The sequence below is a fragment of the Mesoplodon densirostris genome, chromosome 1 (genome assembly GCF_025265405.1).
Source record: "Mesoplodon densirostris isolate mMesDen1 chromosome 1, mMesDen1 primary haplotype, whole genome shotgun sequence".
Lineage (NCBI taxonomy): Eukaryota > Metazoa > Chordata > Mammalia > Artiodactyla > Ziphiidae > Mesoplodon > Mesoplodon densirostris.
In genome coordinates this window covers 175,716,065-175,731,479 of record NC_082661.1, presented here as the reverse complement: position 1 = coordinate 175,731,479, position 15,415 = coordinate 175,716,065, and the positions used below count along the sequence as shown (strand labels likewise).

The 15,415-nt window shown below is 37.1% G+C and overlaps 1 protein-coding gene across 2 annotated transcripts in view; it reads left to right on the top strand.

Annotated features, from left to right (window-relative positions):
- Nucleotides 1–15,415, top strand: part of VCL (vinculin) — a 92,435-nt gene that overhangs the window by 30,434 nt on the left and 46,586 nt on the right. The gene's annotated exons all lie outside the window — the stretch shown is intronic.

Below are 15,415 nucleotides of genomic sequence, written 5' to 3'. Positions count from 1 at the left end.
GATCATTAATGGATATGAAACCATTCAGAGGTTTTAACCTTTATCATGCCATGCAGGGAGAACCCTGGTCACCTTGAGGAGTCAGGGAAAAACATTGTGTTATGACCAACTGAAATATTTACTGAGCAGTGTTTAAAAAGTACACGACTTAATATGCCACACTCTGAAATGTTACCTGAAAATAGCCTGGAGTACAAAAACAATATGGCTGTGGTTATCAAACAAATTTGGGGGACAAATAAGTATTCTGCAGTTTAAAACATGAGGGCTCTTTATGCTTTTCTTTAGAATGCAAAATGAAGTAAAAAATAACTTTACTAGGATGGGGAAGGGACAGAGAGGGAAACAGATGGAAGCAATTAATGACATCCTTGGAACTGTTGAGTAGGACATTCTTTTGGGCTGTTTGGTTGATGTTTGGAAGTTTCCAGGGCATGACAGACTGATGCTTCTGCTGTCGCTGCTTTGACAAGGACTTCTAAATAGTGTCTGCTTTGACAACGCTAAAACATAAGTTAAAAAATTTATTCTTGGATCAATCTCTACTCCTAGAATGTTAGAATGTCAGGGCTAGAGAAAACAGAAGACTGTTGATCTATAGATGGACTTATACATAAGCAATCTGATGTAGATTTAGAGATTTTTCAGGGAAGGATATGTCATTTTCAGAATTTTTGACATTTTCAGGATTTGGGGGGGCTCTCAAAATCAAATCATAGTCTATTTGTGTGACTGGCAATTAAGGGCATGTTGGAATGTTGGAGAATGGTTTAATATCAGTTAAAGATCTTACATTCGGGTTGTAACTGTTGATGAAGGACTCCAGTGCTTGGGCAATTCCTTACTGTAAAAGTGAGGGCCATTTTAATATAGAACAAGATTTGCATTGTCACAGGAAGGCTTTCTCTTGGGTGGAGCAAAAGTTATCTGATCCCTGATTGCACTGGCAAATAGAGTTTACAATTTACTAATTTTACCAGATTGCATTAATAGCCACAGTGTTGCACAAGAGGTGTAAGGTTGCGTTATGATTGCCACAGAAACTGCTGTGATCTTCAGGAGTGCCACAGTCATGCTGTACTGTTAAAATAGTGGTTAGACTCGCCCTGTAAGAAGTCATTTGTTCCTTTAGAGACTGTCAGCAGGAGATTCAGCTACTGTTCTTTGTGTTTGTACTTTGCGTCATCGTCATCAATCATTATCATCAGGCAGCTGCAGCAGCTGTAATAGTTATGTGCGATTGATTAATGGGCTAGACACACTAATTGGTTAATAGAATATTTATTGATTGCTTTCTATGTGTCTAGCATGCTAAGTGCTACATAGAATAGCAGTTTTTAATCGTTCTTATTATGAATGATCACTTGTAAGATGTATTACAAGTTATTTATTAATAGTAATAAAGTGCCAAAGTTTGCAAACGCTTTATTTAAGGAAAAAAAAGAGTAAGTTGAGCATATTCAAGATCACATATATAATAACTTTCCTCTCATTCCCACTCACTAGGTTTTGGTTTTTTCCTTTTAACTTTTATTGAAATATAATATATTCACTGGCTTTTTATTGTGCTTTCTTTAGTGCAGGAGAAATTAGTGGAAATATCGCTGTTGTGGCTGGAAATTGTGCATAATCGCAGGTACACCCAAAGGGGTAGGTCATATATTGAGAGTTTTATTCTTCTGTGTATCATGGAGGCACTAAGGTGAACTGCTGCTACAGAGAGATTTTTAAGAAAGTGCTTTAAGAAATTTCAAATTGAAGAGCTGTAAAACAGACTGACTTTATAATAGGAATTCAGAGAAGGAGTGCTATCATTATAGGTAGGAATAGTAGAAAGAGGCTCATGTAGGAAGTGGGACTTGGGAGGACAGATGTAGAGAAAAAGGAAAGTACTGGAAGTGGGGACAGGTGTGGGAAGAAAGGAAAATACTCCAGGTGGAATGAGCAGCATGAGTCAGTCATGGGGACTTTGAGGAGAGGAACAGTCATGGTGGGGGTGGTAGGAACTAAGCTTAGGTAGTTGGGTCAGGTGATGAAGCCCTTGAAAGCCAGGCAGAGGAATTTGGAATTGGGTGGTAGGGAAGCTTTGCGGTTCTTGAGCAGTAACTGGAATGACAAGATGAAGGTTTTCAGGAAGAGTCATAGCCAATACAGGATGAATAATAGGTGCTAGTGAAGGAGAGTAAGCTGTGTGTCAAACTGACCAGATTCATTTCCTGTCAGCAGGGATTTGCTGCAAGCTGATTTCTTAATAGGTAAAAAATGTTCGTGGCAAACTATTTTCTTAGCCTCGGAAAAACTGCTATTGCAGTATACAGTGGAATTTCATTCTTATTTCTGCAAAGGAGCAGAAATGGATAAGGAAGGCAGTTCTTGGCCCATATCCAGGGGTGTTCAGTATCTGAATGTATCAAAAGGTGTCACTTGTGAGGTGGTCTCCTGGTATGAACTCCTTAAAAAGGGCATAAAGCGCTTTGTCTGTTGGCAGGCAAATAGTTTCATTTTAGAACTGTGAAGTGTCGCCACTCTGTCTCAGTGCTGCTCTGAACAGTCTGCTTGAAATCATCAAAACTTGGATTGATTCACCAGTTTGGACTATTTTTGAAACATATTGTAATGTCTAAGCCTATCAAATAAAAGAATGTTCCTAAAATACTTTGTGAAAGGGTGTATGTAGTGGCAATCTACATGATTGCCATTAATCATATTTCCTAGGAAATTGCCATGTTTTAACCCTTAAACTTTATTAGGTAAGCACAATTATGGTCTGTATTTGTACAATTTTACCTTAACTGATATTCATGTACAAAGAAGAAATTTGAAAAGAATTTAAACGTGCTTACACTTAATTTAGATTTCTTTTGACTTAAAGTAGTAGTGTCATGTTTTTAGATCATAAGCCCTCATATTTAGCTTTTTTCTTTGCTTTTGATCTTGAACACTCAGAATAATTAGTGATGAAATTTGAATTTTCAAACACTCTTTTTGGTGAAAGTGGCCAGAATATTTTTTTTTTCTGTATGTGGGCCTCTCACTGTTGTGGCCTCTCCCGTTGCGGAGCTCCGGATGCGCAGGCTCAGCGTCCATGGCTCCGGATGCGCAGGCTCAGCGGTCATGGCTCACGGGCCCAGCCGCTCCGCGGCATGTAGGATATTCCCAGACCGGTGCACGAACCCGTGTCCTCTGCATCGGCAGGCGGAGTCTCAACCACTGCGCCACCAGGGAAGCCCTATACTGTGTTTTTTAATGCACCTCGTCTTGCAGATGAGGAAGCTGAGAGTCAGAAGTTCACAGTAACTTGTTGAAAGTTACCTAGTACATAAATGGCAGAGGTAAGAGTCAAACCCTAAACTGACACCCAGGCTTGTACTCAGTCCAGTATGCTAAGACTCTTTCTCACCCTTCCTTGTAAGAATCTCTTCTCATAATGTAATAGTTATTGTGAGGCTTAAATGAGTGAGATAATGTATGTGAAAGTACCTGAAAAAAAAAAGATATTTGGTGAAAATTAGCTTTCTTTTTGAGCTTCTCAATCTTTTTTTCTCATTTTCTCAAAATAAACTCAGTTACTTTTTAAGCTTTTTCATAGAAAAATTTCTTCTCATTTATTGTCTCCTGTAGTAAGACCTTGTTAAAAAAATCTGATGGCTTGTTTTTATTTAATACTTTTTCTGTATCTGTTGAGATAATCATGCAGTTTTTATCCTTCCCTCTGTAAGATGATCACTGGTCTACTCCATAAGTATCAACTTTTCTGATGATGAACTGTCTATGCATTTCTTTCTTTCTTTCTTTCTTTTTTTTCGGCCACACTGCACAGCTTGCGGGATCTTAATTCCCCGACCAGGGATCGAACCCCGGGCCCTGGCAGTCAAAGCGTCGAGTTCCCCCATCTATGCATTTCTAAGATAAACCCTATGTAGTAGTGATTTAGAAAAGAAAATACAATGCTAAATTCAACTTTAATATTTTAAAAAGATTTTGCTTCTGTGTTCATGAGGGGTCTTGATCTATAATTTTCTTATTTTGTTTCTTATTCTGTTATCAAGGTTATTTTAGTTTCATAAAACAAGATTTCTAGTCTTTGAAACATTTTATATAAGAAAAGGATTGTCTGTTCTTGAAAGTTGGGCAAAACTTGCATCTAAAACTTTTTCTGGGTCTGGTGTCCTTTAGAGGAAGAAATTTGATTACTCTTTCAGATTCCTTTTATTATCTAATTCAGGTTTTAAATTCATTTTGAGTCAACTCTGATAATCTGATTCTTTTCTAAGAAATTATGCATTTCCTCTATCCTTTTTTGTTCAGTATTATCTATTTCTGCCTTTTTTTTTTCTTATCACTCTTATGGGAGACTTATGTTTTATTAGTTTTTTCCCCAAAGATGTATTTCATTAAATTCTGTTCTTAGGTTCATTATTTATTTTGTTAAGTTTATTATTTGAATCTTATTTTCAATATTTCTATCTTTATGTTTAGTATTTCTTGTTTTTAAATAAATATAATATTTTGGGCTCTCAACTTTGCTCTGATTACAAGTTTAGAAACGGCTGTATAGGTACTTTAATAGTTGTTCAGCCCTAAATATTTTGTAATTTTGATGTGAATTCCTCTTACCCATGTGCATTATTTAGTAGTACATTTAAAGATTCTTTTTACTACAGGCATACTTCAGAGATGTTGCGTGTTCAGTTCCAGATTACCACAATATTCGCAATAAAACAAGTCACATGAATTTTTTGGTTTCCCAGTGCATATAAAAGTTGTTTATACTACACTGTAGTCTGTTAAGTGTGCAATAGCATATGTCTAAAAAAACAATGTACATACCTTAATTTAAAAATATTTTATTGCTAAAAAAATGCCAAAACAATTACAGTAATAACATCACAGATTACCATGACAAAATATCATAACAATGAAATATTTTGAAATATTGTGAGAATTACCAAAATGTGACACAGAGACATGAAGTGAGCAAATGATGTTGGGAAAACGATGCCCGTAGTCTTGCTCAACACAGGGGCCACAAACCTTCTAATTTGTAAAAAACACAGTATCTGCTAAGTGCAGTGAAGTGAAGTGCAATAAAACGAGGTATGCTTATATCTTTTAATTGTTATATTTCTAATTTAATTGCTTTGTGCCCAGAAGTCTTGGTTGGTATGTGATCAATTCTTCGAAATTATTCTGTGACATAAGTGGTCAGTGTTGGTAAGTGTACTGTGTGTGCTTAAAAAGAAAGTGTATTCTCTTCTGCTTGGGTATAGGGTTCTCTTTTTATCAATTAGGTCAACATATAAGTATTATTGATCAGACTTTTATAGTCTTACTATAAATCATAAACTGTTTATGATTGAGGTCTGTTGAAATCTGTAATAATTGTAGATTTGTCCATTTTCCTCATAATTGTCAGTTTTAACTTTATATATTTCAAAGCAATATTATAAGTGGTTACAAGCTTATGATTCTCTTGGATCCTAAATTCTGTTAATTGTTTCGTTATTATCTTTTTTTAGGATGATTGCTGACTGATGTTTAGCCTACTGTTGACTTTTATCTCCAGATTTTGTTCTTTTTTTTTTTTAAACCACATCCTAGTTTTTGTCAGTTTTCTTCATAAGTAAAAATATTCTCTTATTGTGTGTCTATTCCACTTCACTTTGTGTTTAGGTATTTACACCTCTAGCTCATTCATTACATTCTGCTGTAGAACAGTGATTGTCAACTTTTTTCAGCATAAGGACCTTCAAATAATAATAGTGAGACTCTTTATTAATAGTTGATTAAGAATGTATACGAATAAAAGTCACAATGAATTTGTAATGTTTTAAAATAGATTTTTATTTTATTCATCACAACAGCATCAACATACATTTGAAAACTACTAGTATCTGTAAGATGCACTTGCTTATATGTTTATCTGTTTCTGCTGTAACCGCAGCATGAGTTGGAGGAAGGACCAGAGGAGCTGATAGACCTGTAGGTAGCAGAGTTCTTGATTGAACCTTGCAGGATCAGAATCTCTTCTCCCTTCACAGATGCTAGCTTTGAACAAGGGGGGAAAGAAGGTGGGGAGAAAGACTAGGACTAGTCATTCAGGCTTTAAAGGATTCAAAGGTTGTGACTCATACTCTGCCTTTTAAATAAGCTGCCAGCAAAACTTGAGGAAGATGTAGCTTGGGCAGCAGTGACACTTCGAACCTTCCCATCCCCGACATGCTGCTTCCCTTTCAGTTATCTCTGGGCTCTGGCAGAATCCTGTTTTGTTTGAAGGGAAGTTGAAACTGGCGACATACCCTCCTAATCTCATATGAAATAAAAGAATTTAGTGAGCCTTTGATGTTTATGTGTGTTTTAGCTTTGTTATCTCCATGTACATGTTTGAGCAAAAAGAGTGTGGTGTTGCTGTTAAAGGGTTTTGAATGTTTTCAATATGACTCACTGTGGTTTTTAATTTTAGTTTTGGGTGTACACATGCAGTGTCCAGTACTGTCACTGAGTTAGGTCAGGGAAAGGAATAATTTGTGGATGAGGCCTGTAGGATCTTTAAATCTAGGAGCACAGGGTTGGAACAGCATGTTATAGTGTTACCACGCAGTATACACAGGGGTGAGTTGGTGCTGGGCACTTGCTACTTGAACTAGATTAAAGTCTGTCATTGTACTCAGTGTTCCTAACTCCCTCCTAAAAACTGTAACTGCTTGTAGCCTTCACTCAGGTTTCTGAATGACTCATGGCCAAGACTCCTTGACCTTTCTCAAAATGGCAGTGCCAGGAGCAAAGCGTATTGGCTGGTACTGGGAAGCCACGGAATGACTCTGCTTTTTGCTATTTTAAAGTAAAATGAGTGCCAAATGGCTAGTATATAAAAGAATACTTTATTTTCACACATCTCCCTGAGTCTTTTGAAATCTTTACATGTATTATTATCAGTTTTAAAATCATAGGTATATGCACAAAAAGATACGAGGATGGAATGGCTTGATTATAGAGGCCATACTTCCTATTTGAGGGATAAGAGAAAGACTGCATTATCAGTTGCTAATACCTGGAATTTCATTAGAGCTCATTCTTCAAGTTAACAGTTTAAATGCTTGAATACATAGTGAAGGGAGAATCTTTGAGTCATCAGCAGTTATTTTTACTGATCTGCAGTTAGGTTCTAAATGTGGGAAAGCAGAGTGTTTGAGGGCCTGCCCCTTATCCCCAACCTCTGGCCTCTCACCCAGGCCTTATATTTATGAAGGGCCTGGACTTCAATATTTTCTTCAAATGATATATGTAGTCATAGAGGAAGAGAGGGATTCTTAAAAGAAGATGTTTATCACGCAATTAAAATTATTCAATGTAAAGACTTAAATATACCACCATGTTTATGACCCTGTTTTGGCATTTCTTCATTTTTAAATATGATGGGCTTCGCAAACTTGGAAGTAATCTGGGCCTTTCTTGATCTCTCAGAGACCCTGCTCAGATAGGAAGGGAAGGAGAGTCTCAACATGGGTTAAGAAGACAGCAGGAATAGCCCGGCCAGTCGATTTTGCCTGCCAGATAATTATGCCAGGGCCAGCCTGGTTGGAAGTGGACATGCTGGGTGCCATGGCCACAGTGGCGGAAAGCCTCACCCACCAGCTGACTGTGTTCTTTCTTCCTCCCACCTGTTTCCTTCCTATCTACCAAGTGTTGTCTGTGCTTTTTGTGATTGGATATGCTTGTGGTCTGACCAGCTCTCTCTCTTGAAAGGACAGGTCCCAAGATGTAAACACCTGCTTCCTTGGATGTGCTCCAGGGTAACCTGACTTCCGTGATGTCAGATTTTCAGGTGTTCTGCTCCATAGCACTGCAGTCTTTAGTAAGCAGAATGCATTTTTTTTGTGATAGTGTTTATAACCTAAATGGCTATACTGTCTAAGGTCAGGTTTTATTAAAACAGTGAATTTGGTATGGGGTAGTTTCTACCACCCCACTCCAACATGTTTTTTGGGGGTGGGGTGAAAGTTTAACTTGTTGAATGTTCTAGAGAGCTTTTTGATTTAAAGTTATGCAGCAGTATATGTCTAAATAGGCCCATCAGACTCTCTCCTTTAAGGAGGCATACCTTGTTTCATTGCACTTAACTTTATTGTGCTTTGCAGATACTGCATTTTTCACAAATTGAAGGTTTGTGGGAACCCTACACTGTCAGATGATGGTCAGCATTTTTTAGCAATAAAGTATTTTAAAATTAAGGTATATACATTGTTTTTCTTAGGCATAATGCTATTGCATGTTTAATAGACTACAGTGGAGTATAAACATAACTTTTATATATTTACAGTAGAGTGCAAACATAACTTTTATATGCATAACATTTATAGACTGCAGTGGAGTGTAGACATAACATATATGTGTTTATATGCACACAAAACATTTGTGTTTCTCACTTTATTGTGATATTTGCTTTATTTCTGTGGGCTGGAACCAAACCCTCAATATCTCCAAGGTCTGCCTATATTATTTTGTCCAAAGCTGTCTCTCTCCCTTCCTCATCTAAATCAGTGAGCTGGGATATGATAACTGATTTTGACAGAAGCCGATTGAGATTGTTTGGCTTCAGGGTGAGCAAGTTGCCTGTCCTTTGTGATAGTGAACTGCCCTCCCTAGTCAAACCAGGTCTATTGCAAATGCATGTTATTGTTCACAGAAAGGACTCTCGACTGTGTGCGTGCATGCGTGTGTTCATGTGTGTGTGTGTGTGTGTGTGTGTGTGAGAGAGAGAGAGAGAGAGAGAGAGAGAGGTGGGGGGAGCGGAGAGAATGTTATTCCATTGGAAAAACAACTCAGAGATGCTGTGAGGAGAATCATCATTATAAGTAGTGCTGAACTTCTGAGGGCAGAAGCAGTGTCGTCCTCACCTTCTCTATCACAATTGTCCTAATCTCTTAGGTAAAAATGACTACTTCCACTTTTGTGTCCCCTCAGCATGTGCTGGGCATACTTTTAAATACTAATTTGTATTTGTTTATATGTATGTCTTGTCCTACCAAGGTGGTAACCCCTTAAAAGTAGGGACTTAAAAAAAAAGACTAGGGGGCTTCCCTGGTGGCGCAGTGGTTGAGAGTCCGCCTGCCGATGCAGGGGACATGGGTTCGTGCCCCGGTCTGGGAGGATCCCACATGCCGTGGAGCGGCTGGGCCTGTGGGCCATGGCCGCTGAGCCTGCGCGTCCGGAGCCTGTGCTCCGCAACAGGAGAGGCCACAACAGTGAGAGGCCCGTGTACCACACACACACAAAAAAATGTCTAGGGAGTTCCCTGGTGGTCCAGTGGTTAGGACTCGGCACTTTCACTGCTGTAGGCCTGGGTTCAATCCCTGGTCGGGGGACTAAGATCCCGCAAGCCGCGCAGTGTGCCCACCCCCACCCCCCACAAATCTAGTTCTAGGACTTGTGTAGCATGTAGTAGGTCTTCAGTATGTTAAATGAACAAATATATGGAAGAAATAAACTAAAGGAATTTAAGATTCTCACTTCTGGATGCAGTCTAGAAGAACCTTTAAAAATGTCTTGTGGCAGTGAATCTTTATAATCTCTAGATCTGTTTTCCTTTTATTTTTCTTAAATAAAAAATTCAGCATAAGTTAAAGCGTCTTGATTAGTGATAATTGAAATCACATGGAACTGAGTAGTTTTCCTTTCCATCTCTTAAATTGTATGGGCTTATATCATGTCGTAATTCTGTGAAGAATGGATTAGAGGGTTATGAGTGGGTCCTGTGAGGCTGTCATTGGTCCATTGATCTAAAGCATAAGAGCTTCCTATTAATTTAGGTTGAAGACTCAGAGGCAGGGAGAAGCCTTAAAATGTGCTAGTTGATTGATTTAAAGTAGCTAAATCAATATTATTAGTATATAGTCAAGATTTATAATTATTTAGGAAATGGACCTTTTCCCTACTGTCATCCTCTAAAATGCTTTTTAAAAATTCAGATTTGTATTAAAAAGTAGAAGATCACTTTAAGAAGCCAGGCAGCTTGAATGTTTAAATAAAATCTCATTTTCCACAGACAAGACAGACTCTTTCCTGTTCCTGCCTACTGGTTAGTCATGGTGGGATTTGTTTGACTTTATGAATGCCATTAAATTTTAATGTACAGATCAGATGTCTCATTGTAGGTAAAAGGAAAGGGTGTAGTGTCTGTTTTGGCCCTATCATTTTACCACACAAGGGAACCATTAGTGGAGAATCAAATTGATTCCTGTAAAGCTTTTCCATTTTATCTTTTTTTTTTCTTGTTTCCTTTCTCCATGATGGTTGTTCCTTTCATTTATTTTTTGCTTTTTCAAAATTTGAAACACTTGTGCAGTAACTGTATCCTTTCAAATAGGTGTTGTGTGATAGTTGCATTCTGTGGTGCTTATGTTTGTTTGCTATAATTTCATCAAGGTTCATGTTACCTGGAAATAAAATTAAGTTTGTGACCTTTTAAAGTTAATGATTTCTATGGCCAGATGGTTTCACGATCTCCTGTACTTGGTGAAAATCCATCCATTCATTCAATAAATGTTTATTGAGCATTTATTATGTGTCAGGGATTCTACTCTGTGAATATAGGATATACAGGGTCCTTGACCTTGCTGAACTTACACTCTTGTGGGAGATAGCGAAAACAAAACTGGGAGGGTTTATGTCTCATGGGAGCACATAAGAAAGGTACTTATAGATTTATAGGATGGTTTCATGAAGGAACAGTCATTTTAAAATGGCACCTAAAAGAATAAGTAGGGGTTAGTCAAGCAAAAGACGGGAGAGAGAGAGAGAGAGAGAGAGAGAGAGAGAGAGAGAGAGAGAGGTTTCACTAGAGGGAATGGCTGTAAAAAAATACCTTGAAGCAGGAGGCCAGTGCTCTTCAACTAGTGGTCTTCAATAAGTGGCTGACATCCCTAAAAGACTTTTGAAACACTTGAATATTTTTGAATACCTTGAATATTTTAAAGTTTTCATTTAAATATTTTAAAATCATAAGTTTAGTTGCAAAGCATGTGTTTTCTGCCCTGTTGTGTGTTATATACACATTTTAAATATGTTTCCCTGTAAATTTAGCTCATTTAATTTGTGGAAAACATCTGCCACAGTCATTGGCAAAACCAGTTCTCATTGTCTAACTAGTCAGCCGAATCAGATTTACTTTTTATTAACTTTGTGTTTTAAAAAAGTTCTTGCTTTAGTCAGTCAGTTATCTTTTAAAGATTTAAATAATAAGAAAAAATGTGTTTATATATTGATGCACATATTTACCATTTTGTGCTCTTCATTTGTTTCTGTAAATCCAAACTTCTATCTGGTATAATTTTCTTTCTTCCTGAAGGACTTCCTTTAACCTTTCTTATATCTCAGATCTGCTGGGTGATGAATTCTTTTAACCTTTACATAGCTGAAAAAGTCTTTATTTTGCCCTAATTTTTGAAGTATTTTCTTTGGGTCTACTCAAAGTTCTTCAGTACTTTGCTCTACTGTTCTCTGGGTTGCATTGTTTCCAGTGAGAAGTCTGTTGTTACTCTTATCTTTGTTCCTCTGTAATATAAAGTGTCTCATTTTTCTCTGGCTGCTTTTAATATTTTCTCTTCATTATTGGTTTTAAGCAACTTCATTATGATGTACCTTGTTGTAATTCCCTTGATATTTTTCGTGCTTGGGTTTTATTGAGCTTTTTGGACTTGGGGCTTTATAGTTTTAATTAAGTTTATAAAAATGGTGGCCATTATTTCTTCAAATATTTGTTTCTGTCCCCTTTTCTGTCCTTTGGGGACTTCAACTGCACACATATTAGGCTGCTTGGAGCTGTGCCACAGCTCACTGATGCTCTGTTCATTTTCTTTTAAGTTGTGTTTTCTCCCACTTTAGGTAATTTTCATTGCTAGCACTTCAGTTTCAATAATCTTCTTCATGCAATATCTTATCTGCTAGTAATCTATTCAGTGTATTTTTGTATCTCTAGTTGTTCTATTTCCGTATTTTTTATATCTTTCATTTATCTACTCAATCTTTCCTTTAGCTTTTGAACATATAGAATACAGTTATAGGAACTATTTTAATGTTCTTGTCTACTAATTCTGTCCTCTGTGTCATTTCTAGGTTGGTTTTGAATGACTGTTTTCTCCTCTTTGTTATGGGTGGTATTTTCATGCCTTTTTGTATGCCTGGTGAATTTCAATTGGATGCCACTGTCATATTACTTTTGTAACAAACACAATACAAATGTTTTATCTTACAATTCTGGAGGTCTGAAGCCCAGAATGAGTTAGCAGAGTTGTGTTCCTTCTGGAGATTCTAGGAATGGATCCATTTCTTTGCCTTTTCCAGCCACTAGAAGCTGTCTGAATTCCTTGGCTTATAGCCCGCATCACTCCAACCTCTGCTTCTGTTACATCTCTTTCTGATTCTGTTGTCAAATTATAGTGAGGTAATACCTTCAATGTGCTGATAAAATAATTGTCAACCAGAATTCTGTACTACTGAAGTAGTCTTTGAAGGATGAGGACAAAATAGGCATTTTCAAACCAGCCAAAATGGATACATTTTGTCACCAGCAGACTCTTACTAGAGGAAATGCTAAAGAATGTCCTTCAGACAATAGTCAGATGATTCCAGGTATAAGGCCTGAGATACAAGAGGGAATGATTAGCCAACATATTGGACAGTTTGTTGGTAAATATAAACAAACTTTGACTTATACAATAATGTAATGCCTAACAAGATTTAAAAGTTGAAAATAAAAGATACAGCATTTTGTACCTGAAAACAATAACATAAACATGAAACAAAACTTGAAAACAATAGCATAAAGGTCAGGAAAGGGGTGATTGGGAATTAAGTATGTTAAGATCATTCTGTTGTTTGGGGAGGAAGTAAAATTATTGACTCTTTATTTTATTTATTTATTTTAAAAGTTAATTAATTTATTTTTGGCTGCGTTGGGTCTTTGTTGCTGTGCATGGGCTTTCTCTAGTTGTGGCGAGGGGATGCTACTCTTCATTGCAGTGTGTGGGCTTCTCATTGTGGTGGCTTCTCTTGTTGTGGAGCACAGGCTCTAGGCGTGTGGGATTCAGTAGTTGTGGCACGCCAACTCTAGAGCGTAGGCTCAGTAGTCATGGTGCATGGGCTTAGTTGCTCCACGGCATGTGGGATCTTCCCGGACCAGGGCTCAAACCCGTGTCCCCTGCATTGGCAGGCAGGTTCTTAACCACTGTGCCACCAGCGAAGTCCTTAGTGACTCATTTTATATTGTTACCATGCCAAGTATGCATGCTAAACTATTTAATGAACCACAAAAGTAATAAAACATAAAGTATATGACTTATAAAATAGTAAAGGGAATAAGAAAAATATAGAAAAAGACTCTCAATCCGCCCCCCCAAATATATCAATAATAATAAATTTAAATGAGCTAAGTTATTAAGTTAAAAGTTGCTAACCTGGATTAAAACTGTGTACTTATATGTATATATGTAGTTATAAAGACACATCTAAAATATAAGGATACTGAGAGTTAGAAAGTTATATACCAGTCAAATAAAATAGTCAAAGAAAGCTGGTTTACAATATTAATATCAGCAACAAACATTATTGGAGATATAGAGAGGTATCACATAATGATAAATAGGTTCAGAGTACAAGAAAGATATAATAATTGTAAATTTATATGTACCTAATAAGTTAGCCTCAATATATATAAAACAAAAACAGAGTTGCAAGGGGATATGGACAAATCTGTTGTTATGGTGCAAGATTTTATCACTCAGTAATTGATAGATAAAACGGACCAAAAAAATCAGCAAGGATATAGAAGATTTGAACAGCACAATTAACAAGCTTGAGCTGATGGAATATGTGAAATATTTCACCTAAAAATTAGAGCAAACTCATTCTTTTCAAGCACACAGAAAATTATACCCTTTAAAATTACTAATTGTATATTATATAACTTTCACCTCAAACTATATTGAAATCAATTTTGGTCTATCATATTGGTAAAGATACATAAGTCTGATTATACATTGAGTTGTTGAATCTCTGAGGAAACAGATCCACTGTGTCATCCACTGTGGTGGGAGTGTAAATTGATAACTGCTGTGGATGGCAATATGGCAACGTTTGTCAAAATTTTTAATGTCCATACCTATGACTCAGCAGTTCCATTTCTAGATAGTATCCTACAGGCATACACATTCAAAAATGATATTTATTGGGCTTCCCTGGTGGCGCAGTGGCTGGGAGTCCGCCTGCTGATGCAGGGGACACGGGTTCGTGCCCCGGTCTGGGAAGATCCCACATGCCACGGAGCGGCTGGGCCTGTGAGCCATGGCAGCTGAGCCTGCGCGTCCGGAGACTGTGCTCCGCAACGGGAGAGGTCACAACAGTGAGAGGCCCGCGTACCGCAAAAAAAAAAAAAAAAAAAAGATATTTATTGGGAATTTCCTGGTGGTCCAGTGGTTAGGACTTGGGGCTTTCACTGCCGGGGCCCGGGTTCAATCCCTGGTCGGGAAACTAAGATCCCACAAACTATGCAGCACAGCCCCCCAGAAAATGTTTATTCAAGGTGATTCATTGCAGCAGGCTAATAAATTAGGGACTAGTTATGTAGCTGTATAAAACAATGAGGAGGCTCTTTGGGTACTTCTACTAGAACATCTCCAAGTTAAATTAAGTGAAAAAATCAGAATGCAGAGAGTATGCATAGTATGATCCTATTCGTGTAAAAATGGTGGAAGCCTATGTTTTTGTTTCTTTGTGCGTAAAGTGTCTTTATTTTGAAGAATACAGAGGAAACACATAACACTGGCTGCAAGTAGATGGAATTTGAATGCCTAGGAGATAGTGGAGGGAAGAAAAATTTTCACTGTATGCCTTAGGGTTTTATATATGTGTATATGATTTTGTCATATGTATAGGTTTATATATATATTATGTAATTTCAAATTAAATTTTAATTTTAATTTAAAAGGAACAGAAAATAACCAGTCATCTAAGACTGATCAAAAGCCACGCCAGTGAGGTCTTGCTCTTTGCTGATATTTATTATGTGCTTCCTTATGGCTCTGAAGTTTGTGAATTACCAAAGTATGCTTCTTGAGAGTTAGAACAGTGTTTTTTGCATCTTTATATACATACCTATAATGTCCATAGCCCAATGCTTTTTATGTAGTTGAAATTGATATGTTGGTTTAATTCTGTTTTTTAACAGTGCAAGACTGTGTTATACTTGTTGAGTTTTTATATTATTTCATTTGATATAACTCGCTGTGAAGTGGGCTTTTATTTGCATGGGACATTTTCTGTGTTTTCAAATAGGAATGTGTAATTTTGGCTAAATATTTTAACTTGAAGTAATTTGTTGCCTGTAAGTTACTCAGTGATAACATAATGGATTTACTGA